Here is a 20,224-nt window from a genome sequence, read left to right on the forward strand (position 1 = left end):
GCGAAAGGGATATGTCAAAATGTTTATTCTTCAGCAGATATTCAACGATTAAAAAATCAGTCCTAAGTCACCTACATATCCGAGTAGCTGGCATTTTATGTTCACTAAATTAATATTAGAAAATGAAAAATAAAGAAGAAAAAACAAAAGAGCCATGATGAGGTTCAGCATAAGCCGCTACAAGTATTGGGTTATGGTATTATTACTGATCAGTAAACAATATTAATTTGAATAAAAGTGCATAACTACTATGTTTTAATCTGTAAATATCTCTAATTGTTATTTTCTTGCTTCCTCTGTAGAACGTCAAGCATCTTCAAATCAGTGTTCATCGATAGTTGACTGCTGTCGTCAATCCAATACCGGAACTTCAACTGAGATTTCAAGTCCAATGTCGATAATTCCATGATACTGATGAACCTGGAAATAAAAAGACAGTTGTAATTATTTCGTTTTAATGATTTCATTCTCTTATATTTTATTCGCAAAAAAGGTAATTAAGAAATGACAACATAGAGGTGAGTGGATGCGTAGTAGTATTATCACATAATACCTAATTATTAGTTAAAGTGGCATCTAAATAAAATGTGGCAAGCATTTATTGTGTGACATTTGCGTTTAAAATAAGATTTCAAATTAAGTATAAATATCTTTAAATAAATAAATATCTTTGGACAATCTCACACAGCGCCATCTAGCCCCAAAGTAAGCAATTAATATGCTTGTGTTATGGGTATGAAATTATGCATAGATTTCATTTTATAAGAATAATATTGAACATGTCTCGGAAATGGATTTGCAATAATATACAATAGGGATGATGACTGGGTAATGAAATCAAAATTATATTTAGTCCGTCAGACAGATAGAAAATATTAGACTCGTATTTTTTTTTCTATAATCGAATATACAGTATTAAATTGAGTTGAAATGTCGCGTGACGTCACTTTTGAGTAAAAATTCTACTCAAGCGTGACGTATCGCGCCATTTCAACTCGATGTAGCACTGTTATTATTTAATTATAAAAGAAAATAAAAAATATGAGTCTAATGTTTTCTAATTATCTGTCTGACGGACAAATAATTGAAATTTTGTCATCTAGCCTATTACTTATTTCATATTTCTTGGTCGTTTAACGTAATAATGTTAGGTAGGTACACTTACTTGTCGTGTCGTGAACTACTATTTGCGTTTTGCGTTTATGTTTTGCCTTCTTTTCTTTTTTCATTCTTAGCCTTCTTGCTTCGTAGAGTAATATTTTACGCATTGAGACAGTAATTTCTTCTTCGCCAAGAAAATATGATATCGCCATATCACTCCTCCTTCCTTGTGAGATGTGATCAATTCTATTCTATTCATGGCGTTTTACCTGTTGGTAAAATTTTGTTAAAAGTATTTTTTATAAAAAAAAAGCCTTTAAACAAAGGTAGTAGGCGCGCGCGAACACCTGCCAGTAGAGAGGTTATATGACCTAACGACAGTTGGTGAAAAGAAAAAAAAACACTGGCTGAGTACTCCAAAGATATGTCCAAACTTAATGTTTATGGTATATTAACACTTACTATTGATTATTGCGATTGAGTTGTAAAATTGTTTTACTTACATAATCAGAAAAAGGTCGTGTGGTGCATTGTCAGACTCCGGTTCAGTTCAGTATGAAGTAGCGAAACGTAGGTAGCTAAGTATTATATTACATTTTAATTTTTATTATTTCTTCTAGTCTATACCTGAAATAGATGGCATATTAATATTATTAATAGTGAAATGTAATAAGACAATTATAATTGTATAATTTATATAAATATAAATCTGAAGATTGAAGTTGCGTTTACCTTAATTAGTAGTTAGTTCTTTTTATGTTTATGAATTCTTCAAATTTGCATTATTTTGTCAGGGCTGCGTTATTAATGCTTCATCTTGAGGAACTTGACTTGCGAGTAGATGTGGTGAGCACCATCGTAGCAATTTTAACTTTTGCATCACTCAAGTTTCTCTTTTGGCTTCTATACCTGAAATAATTAATATAAAATATGTAGTACAGATTAAAATACTAATACATATTAGAAATGCGAAAATTTGGATGTCTGTTATTTTTTCACGCAAAAACTACTGAACGGATTTTGACGAAACTTTACAGTATTATTGTTTATAACCCAGAATAACACATAGGCTATAATTTATGACGATCTGTGACAAACAAAATTTCACGCCGGTGAAGCCGTGGACAAAAGCTAGTCTTTTTATAAATTAAATAATAATTTTATTAATATTTTTAATACTTACTCTTAGTATCTTTTGAGTGTACGAGTGACAGTCATCTTGATGTCTAATTGAGTATCTTATTCAGATAAGATATAAACAGTGATATTACTAATAAATCGTTTGTCATCTGTAATATAAAACATATTAAAATTAGATTTATATTTGGCTATGCATTGTTAGAGTTTACATCGATGTATAATTAGAGACACATCAAAGCATTGCACGGCTCATCTGTGTTTTGTGTGAATGAGATGTTTCCACATTTATAAACAAGTTAGCTGCCACACACTGCCAGCCTGGTTAGTCCATCTGCAAGCTCTATAACATGACATACAATGTTAATAAAAGACAGCCATAAATATTAGTTAAAGCCAGAGCCTCGTCAGTAAGACAGCAGGGAGCACCGCAGCGGAGCGTCTCACTCTCGCGGTGAGCCACGCCGCTGCCGCCAACAGCCGGCTGTTGGCGCGAGCAGGTGAGGTTGGCACATGGGATAGTACCATAACATTAATTTGATCTTATAATTAATTAAAGGCAAGCCAATGGTTAGTAAGATTAGTTTTGTTATGCACTCTCCCTTCTACTCCCCATCTACCTACATGAAATGTATAACATTAAAAACTGATTTTAATCATTCGCGTCCCACCCATTATAACTAAACGTCAAGCAGTGAGTACATAAACTCATTCATAAATATCGCGTCAAGACATACCTAGACACATACCTAGACACATAGAAAGACACGGGTCTTTCTATTTTAAATAAAAACCATTTCATGTAGTTAGATCGCCCTACTGGGCGAATTCGATCTTCTAGCTACAATTAGTTAGCAAATAAATAATATGAATATGAATGAATTCTAAGCCCAAGCAGCGCAAGCATTTTAAAGCAGCAAGCAATTGCAAAGCAGCTACTGAAATGAATCCAAAATTTGATAGATTTGCCCGGGTAAGCCGATATTGTATATGATGAGTGTTTACGTGTGCAGTAATGTAAGAGAAGATGGGAAAGCAAAGTGAAATGGAATATGAAAAATATCACCCCATTACTGTAAGAGTGGTATATCGGAATATAACGTAATCACTTTGGAATCACCATGACATTAGCGCCTGATTCGGAACAGGAGCCTCCTCAGCCAACCAAACGAAGGAAGAGAGAATGATACCGCTGACTGAACGAACTGATTGACAGGGGAAGACTGTTAGGACGACACCCCCAGCCTGCAGGGGACGTCACTGATCCACGTGGGTGACACAGGCAGACGCCTCAGAGAGGGTGACGCCATCGAAGCGAAGAGTGTGAAGGCGACAGCCAACACAGCACGAGCATAAAGTTGAAGAGGTCGAGCGGAGGGAAGATGCAGGGTTAACGAATCAGGGCAGAGAAAATAACCGGTCGATAATGTCCCGGGTGTCAATCAAACACCTCAGCGTCGACGGAATATCAGGGTGTCCAAGTACAAGTACGAGTATGTCAATATAACAAACAACACGTGGTTCAGAAAGCAATGAGCAATGGATGTGTTCAAATGAAGTTAGTTAATGCCGAAATAATAAGCGAAACTGAACGAAATTGTTCTCACCAGCATAATAAGGATCGTCGTATAATTGTCATTTTGTAAAATTAATAATGTAACCGTCGCCATTTTTCGCATTTCTTAAATAAACATTGCAAATACATCATAGGTCTCACTAAAAAACAGGTACTTTTAAAGGTATACAAAGTGCTATAAACGGTTACAAAAACAAAGTCAAAATTTATTTATTTGTAATTTTAAATAGTACTTAAATATTAATTAACAAGAATAAACATTCTAAAACATAGCAAGTTACACTTAAAACATAACGTTACTTATTTAATTAGTTATTTATTTCAAGAATCCACAAATTTTAACAACCATTAGGTAATTTTCATAAAATGTTTAGTAAAAAAACTTTTAGTTATTGTTAATTTTATGAAATTGATCAAGTAGCAATTCCTGGCAAAGAAAGAAAATGTCACGTCCATTATGAAAACCCTCTCAACAATAAAATTACCTCATGCATGATAGCAACAACAAACTTGTAAATAAAAGGAGTAACTTTAATATTAAGAATGTGAAAGAATAATGGTAATAAAATAACAATACCATAAGAAAATTCTAAACTGAAAATATAGTAAACATTACAAAAGAAGTGAAAGTCCAAATAAAAACAAACGGTGTAGTCGATATCCAATGCTCACTTGTCTTCAGCAAGACAAGCGATAGGATGTTTTAACACCTACGACCTACAGTGCTCGAGATCCGTCGCACATCTATCTCATCAACGAGAGAAGAAGGAGGAAAATATTGAACAGAGTAGTTGAAACTGATAAATGATTAATTTTAACTTCAAAGACAAGAGGTAATTAGGATAATATTTAGCGAGGGAACAGACAGCAGTTCTCAAAATGGGACCCATTTTTATCACAATTTCATTGTTAGGTTAAAATGGACGAACATAAAATATGTACCTACGTAGGACATTAAAAACAGTGCACCAAAAACAAAATTCTTATTGTTTAAATAAATGAAATTATTAAAAAGTACTACATATTCTGTAATATGTGAATAAGCTAACAAACGTAGGTGGTAGTCAATATTTATTATTAATTTATAGTTAATTAAGAGAAAAAAGTTTTTGGTTCTATATTAAGTTATTGCAAATTTTAATATTATTAACAAAGACAGGTACTAATTAATAAAAAATATTATTTGTTGTGTAGCAACATTTATGACTTAAATGTAATTAAAAATATGAATTCCTTTTAACTATTCGTATAGTGTCGATTCGAATTAAAAAAGTATGTCCTAAATGTATAACAAGAAAAGTAACGTTATGTTTTAAATGTTTTTAGAGTTATAAAAAAAAACAATTTCTTGTAAAATTGTTAAAAAATCTTTATATCATTTGGTTTTGGACTATTATGTATTCGTTAAATATTGATTAAAACCCAGTATTCATAAAAAAAACTGAATACTCCATGCAACAAAATACGTTAAGAAGTGTTTAGGATTTTAATTATTAACAGTTTAATGTCAAAGTTAGTTCTAGCTTTAACTACAACACGGATATTTAACCGGATATGTCCTGCGAAAATTGATTTTCTCGCCAAAAATCTTGTTTAAATCTTCTACAGCCATAGCGTGCAGTAACTAATAATATGACGTGATTGGATTACTAATGTTTGGCCAAAAACGTTTCCCAAATTATCACATCGCAAACAATTTATTTCATTCTTTTTATCGAAATATTCATTAACAATAGTTGATTCTGGCGCTCGGCGGCCGCTACCGCGGCACGCTTCGCTCGCCTTCGCGCGTTAATGGTCACTGTTCTAACCTAACCTAACCCACTATTTTCTGCAATACCTACTTTTTGCAAACATACAATTTTATTATTAAAAAATTATTGTTTAAGAAAACCATGATCATGTGCCTTATGCTTTGATTTGTGGGTAAGTATATGAAGTGTTAATTTGATCAATCAAATTATTTGGATATTTGGCAAAAAACATTTGCTATACAAAAATTTGCCATAAAAAAACTTGACCAAGTAAAATTTTGCCAAATGATAATTTGACCAAATGAATTATCGCATCCCACCGCTCCTGCCAAAAGGCCACGGCATCCTCTCTAATGGTGCGCTTCAATTCCCGGCGCTCCCTGGGGGCCAGTTGGATTCCCTCCTCCGCAAGTCGTCCTGCACGAGAGACTTACAGGTAACGCTGCCGTGCTGCACGACCTGTAAGCCTTCGTGAGTAAAATGAGCGCCGGTCGCTGAGTATTCCCTCCAACCACCTTTCTCATTACAAAAATCGATTCCCTCCAACCACCTTTCTCATTACAAAAATCGACGAGCATCGGTACCATACGGCCGCAGCGTATGTCATCGTGGCCACATAAATGCCTGCGTACAGCACACTTAGGGCGGGGTATCTCACGCCCCATGACGTCTTGCCAAAACCATTGGCAGCTTGTAAATCAATCAATTTCGCATGCGGCACATAGGACCTAGCCTCGTCGAGGGTCACACCAAGCGATTGCGATCGTCACATCGTCTGCGTACGCTATTACGTGTACCCACTCAGGACACGGCAGCAGCAGGAGGTCGTTGAGCAGGAGGTTCCAAAGTGTCGGGCCCAACATTGATCCCTAAGGACATCCCATGGTACTGCGCTTCCACGACGTGTGAGCCCCTACATAGAGGCCCACACGCCGGTCTGTAAAGTAACTAACCAATGACCTGAAGATATTAGGTGGAGCTCCGGTCTGTTTGGCCTTCAACAAAATCATCGGCCACCACGCGTTGTCAAAAGCACCGGAGATGTCCAGGAAGATCAGCTGCACGTATGACGCAGTACTGTTCTCGGTGATCGAGTTAATGAACTTGAGCGCCGTGACCGTAGACCGGCCACGGGTGAAACCGTGCTGAGCGTCAGATATATGTCGGTGCAAGCAGGGAGCGCAGGAGATGATGACGCGCTCCAGGATCTTACCCAGGATTGGCAAAAGAGTAATAGGCCTATAGGCCTTCGGGTCAGAGAGAGGCTTACCGTTTCCCTTCGGGAGGACCAATAGTCTACCTACCTTCCAGATGTCTGTAAAAGAACCTTCAGCAAAGGTGGTGCGAAAAGTAACAGTTGCTAAGTTTATTTGGGAAATGAAACATTGGCGATAAGTTGTTTGCGAAGCGAAATTTGGCGAAAAGTAATTTGGCCAAACGGAAGGATACCGATGCGATTACTCTTAAATCGTAACAAATAAGTTTATGAAATGTTTATTTCTAAATGTAATAATATCAATATAACTTTAAAAAAAAACCGACCTCAAAATTTCAAATGCGTGAATACAAATAATACCTATTCAACAAAAAAATAATCGTTCAAATTGGTTCATATCGGCGGAGATATTGCGTATAAAAAAGTTCATCCCCAATTTTCCACCCTTGGAGGTGAAATATTTTCTTTAAATTTGCATGAAACCACCCTTTTGATAATACCTATTCAACAAAAAAAAATTCGTTCAAATTGGTTTATAATCGGCGGAGATATTGCGTATAAAAAATTTCATCCCCAATTTTCCACCCTTGGGGGTTATTTTTTTTATTATTAAATTTAAATGGGACCACCCTTGAGGTATTACCTATACGCCGAAAAAATATTTGTTCAAATCGGTTCATAATTGGCAAAGTTATCGCGTAACAAACATAGAAAAAAAAAAACATACGGGTCGAATTGAGAACCTCCTCCTTTTTTTGAAGTCCGTTGAAAAAAAAAGGCGGCATAGGGGCCCGAGCGCCAGCCTCACCGCACCTTAACCTATTTATTACACTGCATTAACTTAAATTATACTGGTAAATTACTAATATTAGTAACCCACCACCCCAGAGACATTTTAGTGAGAATGACAAATCCAAGATATCTTTTATCATATTCCAATGATAGTAATAATTCAGACTGAAAAAACTTAAACACAATAAGATTGAAGAGGATCCCTTTCAATCGTGTAATGTGTTATTACCAATAATGTGACTGTTTTGACACTAAAGTAACCAAAAATATTTTTGACTATGGGAACTGTGGCAAAGTAATGCTATAACATCACCCCATTCAAAATTAAAAGCGTAAAAATCTGGACAACTTGGTTTGACCAGTCCCCGAAGGCAGCGCCTGTTCACAGACATGACGGATGAGCCAGCCATCGCTTCACTCGATCATATTTTAGAGAATGTAACGACCCGCCTCACCACGCCACCACCCCAGAGACATTTTAGTGAGAATGACAAATCCAAGATATCTTTTTTCATATTCTAATGATAGTAATAATTCAGACTGAAAAAACTTAAACACAATAAGATTGAAGAGGATCCCTTTCAATCGTGTAATGTGTTATTACCAATAATGTGACTGTTTTGACACTAAAATAACCAAAAATATTTTTGACTATGTATGGGAACTGTGGCAAAGTAATGCTATAACATCACCCCATCCAAAATTAAAAGCGTAAAAATCTGGACAACTTGGTTTGACCAGTCCCCGAAGGCAGCGCCTGTTCACAGACATGACGGATGAGCCAGCCATCGCTTCACTCGATCATATTTTAGAGAATGTAACGACCCGCCTCACCACGCCACCACCCCAGAGACATTTTAGTGAGAATGACAAATCCAAGATATCTTTTTTCATATTCTAATGATAGTAATAATTCAGACTGAAAAAACTTAAACACAATAAGATTGAAGAGGATCCCTTTCAATCGTGTAATGTGTTATTACCAATAATGTGACCGTTTTGACACTAAAGTAACCAAAAATATTTTTGACTATCCATGGGAACTGTGGCAAAGTAATGCTATAACATCAACCCATTCAAAATTAAAAGCGTTAAAATCTGGACAACTTGGTTTGACCAGTCCCCGAAGGCAGCGCCTGTTCACAGACATGACGGATGAGCCAGCCATCGCTTCACTCGATCATATTTTAGAGACATTTTAGTGAGAATGACAAATTCAAGATCTTTCTTTTTAATTTAATAAAAATAACAATTCAGAGTGAAGATAATCTTGACAATGGAGGGGATCACTTTATTGTCATAATGTTTTATTACTAATTTATGATATTAATTTATGCAACATAGTATTAAAAATAGGTCAAGTTGCGGCGGGAGTGGCCCCTTGGCCATCCCTAAAGCCAACTGTATTTTTTTACATACAATATAAAAAAAATCGGAAAACCGCGGTTTAGATAGCAAGAAACAAACGGACATATTCATTACGTCACGGTCATTGCATGGGTTCAAATATTATATGTGCTCCCTCGAAAACCTACTCTCCACATAACCGTTTAAAGCACTTTATATATCTATAAAAGTACCTATGTTCTTCAGTGTAACCTACGACGCAGCGTGCATTGCTTATTCAAGTAATGCGAAAAAAAAGGCTACCCCTGTACATTATTTCAGCTTCAACCAAACCAACGCGTGCAGATTGCCATCGCCGGCGCGATCATAGGCCAATGACTGGTCGTGCGACCTGTCATTCGCCTATGATCGCGTCGGCGATGGTGATTTGCACGCGTTGGTTTGGTTGAAGCTTACTTTTACAAAATGACAATTATACGATATCCATTATATGCTGGTAAGAACAATTCCGTTCAGTTACGCTTAAAACGGCATATAACTAACAAAAAATCAACACACCCATTGCTCGTTGCCTCCGGAACTATGCATATGTTTGTTATATTGGCATACTCGTACTTGTACCTAGACTTCCTGACATTCCGTCGACGCTGAGGCATTCAATTGGCACAAGTAGGACATTATCAAGCGGTTATTAACCTTACCTTGATTCGTCACCCCTGCATCTTCTCTCCGGTCTCTTCCCCCTCAACTTCACGCCCGCAGCTATGCGGCTGTCGAACTCCACACTCTTCGCTTCGATGTCGTTACCTTCCCCAAGACGTCCGCCGGTGTTTCCCACAGCATCAGCAACATCAGCCCACAGGCTGGCGTGTCCCCCCAACAGTCGTCCACGTCTATCCTTCAGTTCGCCCTTCAGTGATATCATAACATCTCTTCTTCAATTTGGTTGACCGAGAAAGCTCCTATTCTAAAATCAAACACCAATGTAAATGGATTTATACTCCAAGTGACGACGTTATACCGATCCACCCCTACAGTGTAGATGATATTTAACATAGCCCATTCCCCCGATACTTCACTATCTCCACTCACACCACCACACACGCATAACTCATATACACAAAACCAACATGCCCAAACAAAAACCACCAAATTTTGAATTCATGCGAAATGAGTATAAAAAAAGCAAAAATAAATAAATAATGCACGTGTATAGGCGTGTCAGCGTGATTTTAATTGATTTTAAAATATATTTACACAAAAGATTTGTCAATTGATTGATAAGGTGAATTATATTTACACTTTCCGAGAAACTGCGTACAAATAAAAAAAAATAATAAAAAAAGGAATCTAAAGAAGTTGCGGGTATACTACATTATTTAGCAAAAGTTTATTGTCGATTAATTTATCGCGCGAAACTAAAATTTTAATATCCGATTTTTCTTGGACCCGACCTAACGCTACATATAATTGACCATGACTGAACACGTCCGACCGCAAGTCTACGCCTACCCGATTTATAGTCTGCCCCTGACTCTTATGAACAGTCATGGCATAACATAAAGCTAAGGGGAATTGCCGACGCGTCATTTCGATGGGGCTGTCCGGTTCGATCGGAGCTTTAAACAAGATACGCGGAATCAAAAATTCGTTTGTTTCGCCTGGCTTGCGAACAATTATTATGCGCGGCGTAGTTTTTACGACGATAACTTTTGTGCCATTGACCAGTCGGTCTGAAAAACTAAGATTTCGGATTATCATGCACACGCATCCTACTTTTAGTTTTAGATCATGTTCTGGAACACCCTTTGGTTGCAGTTTATTTAACGCGTCCGCGCCTAAAAATATTTCATCTGTGTTTTCGGAAACTACTTTATCAATGGAATAAAAGTGTAAAAGTTCCGACTCTACTCTATCTAATACTATGGAATTAATTTCCCGAACGTTTTGATTGTGTGTGGTGAGTATTGCTCGACCAGCACACGTGTCCGGTTCAACAATGACTACATGTGAAAAAACAAAATCTATTAAATCGTTCAAATCTGTAACATATGAAAGGTGGGAAGTTAAATCTACTAAATTTAAAACTGAACGATTTACTTTTAATGTTTGAACCGGCAATTGATTCGAACCCAGTTTTAATAAAAAGTCAGAATACTCTGGGTCGTCTCTGTTACGTTGGGAAGTGCTCAAATTGAAAATTTTAATTTGCTCCCAAATTGGTGAGGACTTAACTGAACAGTTAATAATATCAGAATTACTTTTAGCTCTAACAACGACAGGAGGTATCTGACGGAAATCTCCTGCGAAAATTACGATTTTCCCACCAAAAATCTTGTTACAATTCATCAAATCGCGGAGAGACCTATCAAGAAGGTGAATTAAATATTTGTGAGCCATAGGGGCTTCGTCGTAAATAATTACGTCAGCTTGTCGGACAAGCTCAGCGCGCTGCGAACCATTGGTAATGCTCCAGTAACCAAGATCATCTACGGGGTTGAGGGGGAATTTAAACATGCTATGGGCCGTAATGCCGCCTACGTAATTTTGTGCCGCGATACCCGAACTCGCCGTACACAAGACAATTCCTGAATTTCCGCGTGCGTGTGCAGTAATTACATTTAAAAGCAAAGTTTTACCTGTTCCGGCAGGCCCGTCAATAAAAATGGCAGTATTGTTAGAGTTTCGGAACTCGCTGTCACTCAGGAGAGTGTGAATATAATTAAACACGAGGTTTTGATCGGGGGATAATTTTGGTAGCCAGCTACTTACGAAGGTATTTAATTCGTCGCGATTATATTCGACGCGCTCGCGGCCTACTTCGGTTGAATCGTCTATAACGCCCGGTAACCCTTGCTCGACAAGGGACGTCCCATGTCTACGGAATAATCGGTCGATTTGGATGAGACAAAGTTTGTACGCTTTTTCTGCGTCATCGGATAAACGCTGCAAAAAATCCTGACTAATTAAATGTCTGTACTTATCCCACAAAGAAACTACCCTAACCCCATTCACAGCTAAGAGTACGAAAAAGCTACGCAGCCGTGGTCCAGTCAAAAATGTAGATGCTTCCTGCATAGCAATCTCATACTCCGCTTCATCGTCCGCGATCCCGAGAGCTTTCGCAGCTTCCTGGAAAGTTTTGCACAATGGACCACCAAGTTTATATAAGTCGTCGTAACTACGACACGGCTGAGACGCTAAAAGAAGACGCAAGTAAAATAATTCACCTCTGTTTGGCGCGACCCAGAATAAACGCGATACTAATTCGCCCCTTTGCCGTCTTGTCAAAAATTTATTATTGCTTAATTCAAAGATTTCAACGTTTCTAGTGGTGGGACGTCGCGAATGAACAATATACCGCTCGTAAAAATCTAAATATGTCAAGTTATCAAATTGTTCACCGAGAGGCCTTTTAAAATAAGTTATTAGGTCCGAATGAGCGCGGCGCGCGGCATCTGCTTCGGTTCCCGGTTTGAAAAAGATGGATTGTTGGCCCTCAAGGTGTACGGCGAGCTGCTTTACGTTCGGTTCGCGAGCTGTTATGTCAAACTCTAAAATACGCCACGTCGCTTCGCAAGAACCAAGGTAACGTTTAGTGACATACTGCTCGATTTCATTATTTTTATCAGAATCGGGAACGACTGTAACGCGCGATTCGTCAGGACCTTTGGTCATGTATTTGAATAGATATTTGACGATCGCGCGTGCGGAATAAGCTAATAAATTAATGTGACAGTCATACTTGAGGAGAAGAGCGGCATTGTACGGAACTACCCACAAATCACTAACCGTTACGTCTCTATTTCTAAATTTAATGGTGGCTTGGTTTTTACTATCACGGCGTAAATGAACAAAACCTCTGTCATCGCAGTAGGTTACAGCCGTTTCAGATTTAGGGAAATACCTTGTGCATTTCATTTTTTCAGTATCCCAACATGGCAAATCTGTTCTATGTGGAGGTCCACATGGGCCGTGTATCATGTGATCAAGCACAGCCTTGCGTAATCTACCACCTGCCTCAGAAGGAGGAGGGATATCTGCCCTTACAAATTGATCGATCTCAAAATTTTGTATGGGACCGCCCCCTTCGATTCTAAAACAAATGTGGGCATGGGGCAGTCCTCGTTTTTGAAACTCTATGACATGCATAATATACATACATCTACCAAACCAAGCACCAGTTCTAAGATCTTTCAAAAGTTGTGCGAGTTTCAAGTTAAAAACTCTTGCACAAATTAAAGGATTAAGCCTTTGACCTTGTGGAATAGATTGTTGGATCTCGGGCCACTTTGGATTGCATGTCATCGTTAAAAAGTATGATGGAGTGCCCAGTCTATTGACCAGTGCAATCGCATCCATATATTTAGTTTTCATATAACGTGGACCTCCAGTAAATGTATTGGGCAGATAGACACGTCCCGGTACAACACCACCCTCTCCCCGTATGGTTTCATCTGCTGCTATCTGATTACTAATCTCTACTGAGTTTTCTACTTCCTGAAGGGGAGCAGATCTAAGAGCAGAATCTGAGGAATGATTCTGCATATGAAAAATGTACTTAAGTCGTTCCTCTGAAATTCTACAAAACATATCTACTATCCATTCCTCAGAAAGTCTGTTCAACTCTGAAAACCGCGGCTCAGATAGCAACAAACAACGGACATATTTATTTTGTGTTAGTTTTATGCTGTTGTTATCGAGTCTATTCGGTAACCAACCGGGATTACCGTGTGGATATAGCAAAGGATATTGGAAAGTTTCATATAGCGGATGTAAAATGTCTACAGTGTGCGGTTTTCGAGCACCTATGCGCCATATGACTATAGCTTTAGGAATATAGCGTTCGCGTTCTGTGCTCAGAATCGCGGCTATTTCCGAACCGATTGGCATGTCTCCTAAAATATTACCATGGGAGCGACGCGACGTGGGTTCAAATATCAAATGTGCCTCCTCGGAAGGCTCCTGACTTAAGAGCGTTTACGCCGTTTGGCGCAAAAACAGTACTTTTTCAACTCGTTACAATCATTAACCAGTAATACTACAAATATGTTATAGGCATAAATAGTTAGGCAATTTCGTCGTCTAAATAGTTAATTGAGAAAATATTGCGATTAGTTTAGTATTTAAGAATTCTATCAAGATAAGTCCACACAGGTTTTGTAAATTTCCACTTTAGCGTCAGTTTACAAGCTGAAATTTTTATAAAAATACTGTGAAAACGATTTAACAAACATTTATATCCTATAGCATAGATCCTTGGGCAAATAGTTATCTGAGAAAATTTTTAGATTTAAGCATTTTACAATAAGAAATCACAAATTAAAAGAACGTGAAATACCCAAAAATCAAAGTGATTTTTTCACCAATATTCTTCCTTTATTCAACATAAAAATAGCTTAATATAATAAAAAAACATCTTCTTTAAAATATTTACTTTGAAACGATATTTAATTCATTGTTATTGTTTTGCTATAAACATTTGAAAACTATTAAAAAACGCCGCGCGCGAATCATTTCCAATGATGCCCCTTGAAACGCCGCGCTTCGCGTAAACGCTCTTAATCGTTTAAAACATTCTATATACGGACTAACATTATGCATGAAATTGGTAATGGCACGAACTACCGCCATGTCTAAACTTTGGCTTACAGCTATCCTTTCGCGTTCGTCGTAAATGTACATACCGATAGGATTATTTGTGTCGGTGTAAGCCAAATCGAAAACACGATGGTAAGTTCGGCCCTGAATTTTTAGGAATGACACACCGGTATTCGGTTGTTGAAAACCATGAGAAACGCCTAATGCGCTAAATGAGAACAAATTGTTAAAAGCTCGCGGTCTTAAAAGGAAAGCTGGGTGGCAATAGAACTCTTCGGTTAACGGCGGTAAATTTTGAACATTATATGCTCCAGAACCACAACACCACTTGACTCTACCTTTTTCCTCAACAAACATTCGCGCCTGACATTGGGGACATCTGAGACTGTCATTCAAAGACAGTTTTTTGAAAGAATGAGTTTGAAGTGAATCTAAGTCGTCGTTTTGTTTTTGCCCGATCAAAATATTGGAATTACGCAACGCGGGTTCTAAGTTTCGATTTACAGTATCGTACTGTTTTAACGACGCGTGTTTTATTTCCGGGTTTTGTTGCGAATACCGTTTTACCGCTTCCCTATTAACCGACGGATTACTTTGAATGTAACGTTTTACCGCGTCCCTGTTAACGGAGGGATTGTTTTGCGAGTAACGTTTTACCGCGTCCCTATTAACCGAGGGATTTTTTTGTGAGTACCGTTTTACCGCGTCCCTGTTGGTAGTTGGGTTCTGGGTAGCATAACGTTTTACAGCCTCTCGGTGTCTAAGAGTTTTGGTTGACGTTACGTTACTAACCCGACCGCTATTGAAATCGACCCGATCAATGACAACTACTGGCTTTAATTTTAATTTGACATCAGAATGTGCACTACTGACGGACAAAGGTTTCGCATCATGTGCAATTTTTAACGCAGTTAAATTGACTCTCTCAAGAACCACAACTGGTTTTAATGTTTCATTAATTAATTTCGATTTTTTTGGTGCGGATGATTCTACTTTAGATTTAGAAGATCTCTTATTTTTTTTGGGTCGACCTCGTTTGGTTGATTGCACCGGTGCAATGTCTATTGATTCTAACTCAACTTTTTCAAGGACTACGACAGGTTTCAACGTTGTTAATTTCGCGTCGCGTGGCTCGAGTGGGACGACGGGATCTAAGTTAAGCGCAAAATTTACTACAGTTAATTTATGTATAGAATATTGCGCCGAGGTATACGCATGTCCTACGAACAGTAATTTTGCGAGATCTTCTAAATTTTGGCAACAAAACAAACGCGCCTTATTTTGAGTTTCGTCCCGATGATTAAATTTATTATTGATGCCAACCGCATGGCTATTAAATAAATAAAATTTGTTGCCAAATTTCCAAAAAGAAACCGTATAATTGTTCCCGGTGAACAAGTAACTATCCCGAGTATCGTTACGTTCGCGAGTGAATACACGGTCGCGCAAAATATGAACTAACTGCAATGTTGCAACATCAACATCGCGCAGTGAAGCTGGAAAAAGCCCGTTTTCAATCCAGTTGGGTTCCATTGCATTAATTTTAACCGCGAAGTTCCCTACTCGATAATCATTTGGCAATTCGTCTGGTAATAAGAAAACGTGGTCCCGAGGTTTACACTGCAAGTAAAGTAAATCACCGTACTGAAGAATAGTACTGATATCCGCAACATCAAACACGGCCCGATTTTTAATAACTGACAAAGCGGATGCACATGCTGACATGGCTACACACTGTGCATTATTACCTTTATACCGTGCATCGCCTTGATGGGACAATCCTTTACCAGAAATTAATAATTAATAATAGTCTGATTGACAATGAAGTCGCGCTTATTATGCATTACGAATACATAATTTAAAAGAAAGTAATTTGCTTCGAAATACAAAATGCAGGTGGTTTCTTTATTTTCAGATAATATGCTGATACCTTATCAAGACAAAAATAACGAAAACTCTAAAAAGATTAAAGTCAATCTTCTCTTAAAATTATTGTCATAAAATATAAACGTGTAAAGAATGCAACTTCAGTATCTAAATTGAATGATGAAAAGTGTTATAGATTTATATGACACAGGGAAGATAATTAAAAGATTGGTCACATAATTAATGCTAATTTTCAACTCAGTTATGTAATATTATAAAAATACTTTCATTATCTTCTAACACTCTTTGCTAAAATATCTAAAGCATTTTGACAAGGCCTTAGAACATCACCTTAAAGCAATATCAATCATGCAAATTTTGAGGTACACACAGAAAACAAAATGACAAACTACTTATAGTGCCAACAAATTTTCTGAAAATAAATCGTCAATATAAATTCATATTCAGTTATAAATGGTTATGCAATGAACAAGTGATAAATTTTGCAATGCCTACCTGATTAATTACTTTTATTGTTTTGGTAATTGAAATTAAGTTTGTTTTTTACTAATAAATAAAAGAAATTAAATTAAATTTAAAAGTAGATATACCTACCTATAGAGACCTACCTAAACCGAAAATCCAAACTCATACAATTAATAGCAGCTAGTGCTAATAGTAATACCTACCTAAGAAGTTTAATGTAAACAAAAGTTTGAAATTTTATTATATTGAACAACAACATTACCTACTTAAGTAGGTAGGTAATGTATCCAAATTACTAAAGAAAACAGTAAATTGTATTAAAAACAAATGCCTACCAGTTAAGGTATGTTCAGTTATAAATGGTTATGCAATGAACAAGTGATAAATTTTACAATGCCTACCTGATTAATTACTTTTATTGTTTTGGTAATTGAAATTAAGTTTGTTTTTTACTAATAAATAAAAGAAATTAAATTAAATTTAAAAGTAGATATACCTACCTATAGAGACCTACCTAAACCGAAAATCCAAATTCATACAATTAATAGCAGCTAGTGCTAATAGTAATAAGAAGTTTAATGTAAACAAAAGTTTGAAATTTTATTATAATTGAACAACAACATTACCTACTTATGTAGATAGGTAATGTATCCAAATTACTAAAGAAAACAGTATATTGTATTAAAAACAAATGCCTACCAGTTAAGGTATGTAATGATGGAAATCAATGATTATACAAATTAGTACTAACCTATTTTACTGTAACTGTACCATTTTGCAGTAAGTTCATATTACAACAAGTAATTTTATTAGGCTAATCCTTCCTAAAAATGCATTGCATTGATACAATATTTCCTAAAATAAAACTAATGCAAATTCAAATAACAGGCTTAACTTACCTAACCCCATTGAGACAATAAGTAGGTGCCTACCTACCTAATTTCTGCTTATCAAACATACCTAAATTAAATTAGTAATAATATGAATCAAAAGAAATTTAGAATTTATGTTTCTGTAAAAATGAAAAATATTATAGTACCTTAGATTAATAATCTAAGTAGTTAAAGGACCAATTTCAAACATGATGAATATTGATAACTTCAATCAATTGGTGCACATCTATTTGAATTTAATTAATTTATGACAAGAGATAAAAATTAAATGTTATTAATACCACTATTCAAGTAGGTAAATTATAATTAGTATAATTATTAATCTTGATTTATAAAACGCTAGATATTATTGTCAGATCCAGACATATACAAGTTCAAAAAAAAGTACCTATACCTAGTAAGATGAATGTCAAATCAGAATTCAGCACACTAAATTGAAAATATTGATAAATAAATACAAATATAACAAGCGCAGGATATATTTAAGTAGTATCAAATGCAAATAATCCTATTGCAAATCTGAAGGTTTTCAAATAATATTTAAACTGCATAGATATTACCTACCAATATTTGAGAAGGATTCAATCAAGTTCTTATTATTGATTTGATTTCAGAGCAAATCAATTATTTTAACTACACTGAAACATTAATTAAATTAGATGTGATTCAATAAATGCTTTGTTTATAATAAGAACTAAAGTTATGCTTACTTGTGTATTTTAAATACCTAATGTAACACCAATTTCAACAGTAAATAATCCTACGTGTAAAATTATTTACATAACTATTCATATGAAAACCATCTCAGAGTAAGAAGATCTAAATAACTTTTATTGATAAATAATGTGAATTTATGTTCATCAACAATGAAATGATAACTTGCCTGTTAGGACATTATTAATACAAGTACCTACCTTGTGTGGAATTGACATGTTTCAAAATATAAAGATTTCTTACGTGTTATTAACTATTTACTGTTAGGCATGAACCTTTTTTTATAGGTCCATGATTGTAGGTAGGTGTAGGTAATTTAAATAACTTGGCAAATAGAATAAGGGGCTACGCCCTTGTCAACCATATTTAGAAAATGTGTGAAGTTATTGACTTGAAAAAGCTAGATCTTAACGAACAGACTCCAAATAAAGAAACAACGATAGAGAAATCCTATAAATTTGCAGTTATGAACTACCTACAACACCATTGCCATGTCAATTATAAAAGAAGAAAAATGGCGGTCCATAACTATTCATCAAAGCCAAACATAGTATATTTTTAACGAACCAAAGGACCTAAACACAGAAAATAATGGAAAGAAGAACAAATAAGACTTTATAAGACTTACCCGTGGCGATGCAGACGGCCGTGGTGGAATCGTAGTTGAAGCGGGGCATCGTGAAACTGCAATTATACACATTTAATGAACTAAAGAACCACAAATTATGGCACTGAAGAACCTAAAATACACTTAAAACTTCGATCATTACACTTTAAAAAGTTTTAAACCATAAAAAGTTGTTTGTTCAACATTATTTCATTTGTTTTACAATGGCGTCCCCTTCAACAAAAATTATGCCTACACTAACGGAACGATGAAAAGAAACAATTAAGTTGATATAACATCAAAATTGATTTGTACAATAGTATTTTATTATTTGACAAACCTATGGATAATAATTTTAATAATATTTACACATAACTTACCGCGATGAAACAAGATGCAAAACAGTTGCGACCGAGAGGGAGGCGGAAGTGAATGAGCGCGAAATGTCTCAAGGAAAGGAAGGGGCCAACTTTTTTGCCTACAAAACTTATGACCATAGACAACTTTTGTTTAACCTATTGGTCACCAACCTATTTCGCCTGGAACAGTAAAAAAATATATTTCTGTTTTGAAAATAAAGATTTAGGGTTTTAGGCAATCGCAAAAATACGCATAAAATAACTAAAGCATTTCTATAAGTATTTTTATCAAAGAAATATTGCACGGAAATGTTAAACGTTTTGTATTTTAAAAAAGACCATGGCGCTCTAAAGGATATAGAACGCAACTCAGATTTTATTTAATCTGATTTGATTATGATGATTAATTATGATAGAAAAAGAATTATTAATAACAATCGGTTATTATGAATAATTTGGTAAAAGTGATTAAAGAAATCATTTACGTATGTATAAAATTAAATAAACTGCTTAGGGTTGGCCCAAGGTCCACCCCCGCCGCATCTAAACCTATTTATTAAATTTTAAACAATTCGTTTAAATTTTAAACATTCCAATCTCATTATACTAATTTATGGATTACTAATGTTTGGCCAAAAAACGTTTCCCAAATTATTACATCGCAAACAACGTTTCGCAAATTTTCATTTGGCAAATTCTCATTTGGCAAAACAACTTATTGCAAACTTTTAATTCGCAAATGTCGTTTTTGGCATATTATTGTTTAGCAAATTAT

The 20,224-nt window shown here is 35.9% G+C and overlaps 1 long non-coding RNA gene across 2 annotated transcripts; it reads right to left on the reverse strand.

Moving 5' to 3' along the window:
• Positions 1-238: 238 nt before the first annotated feature.
• On the reverse strand, positions 239-19,539 carry LOC135086384 (uncharacterized). Of its 2 annotated transcripts, XR_010260462.1 has the most exons (7): positions 19,471-19,539; positions 19,112-19,167; positions 2,285-2,390; positions 1,834-2,010; positions 1,605-1,728; positions 1,166-1,370; positions 239-420 (listed from the first exon to the last, which is right to left on the reverse strand). It is a non-coding gene; the product is annotated as an uncharacterized LOC135086384 (long non-coding RNA). The 2 variants fall into 2 exon arrangements; XR_010260461.1 differs by lacking the exons at positions 19,112-19,167; positions 19,471-19,539 and having other exon boundaries at positions 2,285-2,862.
• Positions 19,540-20,224: the final 685 nt, after the last annotated feature.

This window comes from Ostrinia nubilalis, chromosome W, assembly GCF_963855985.1.
Source record: "Ostrinia nubilalis chromosome W, ilOstNubi1.1, whole genome shotgun sequence".
Taxonomy (NCBI): Eukaryota; Metazoa; Arthropoda; class Insecta; order Lepidoptera; family Crambidae; genus Ostrinia; species Ostrinia nubilalis.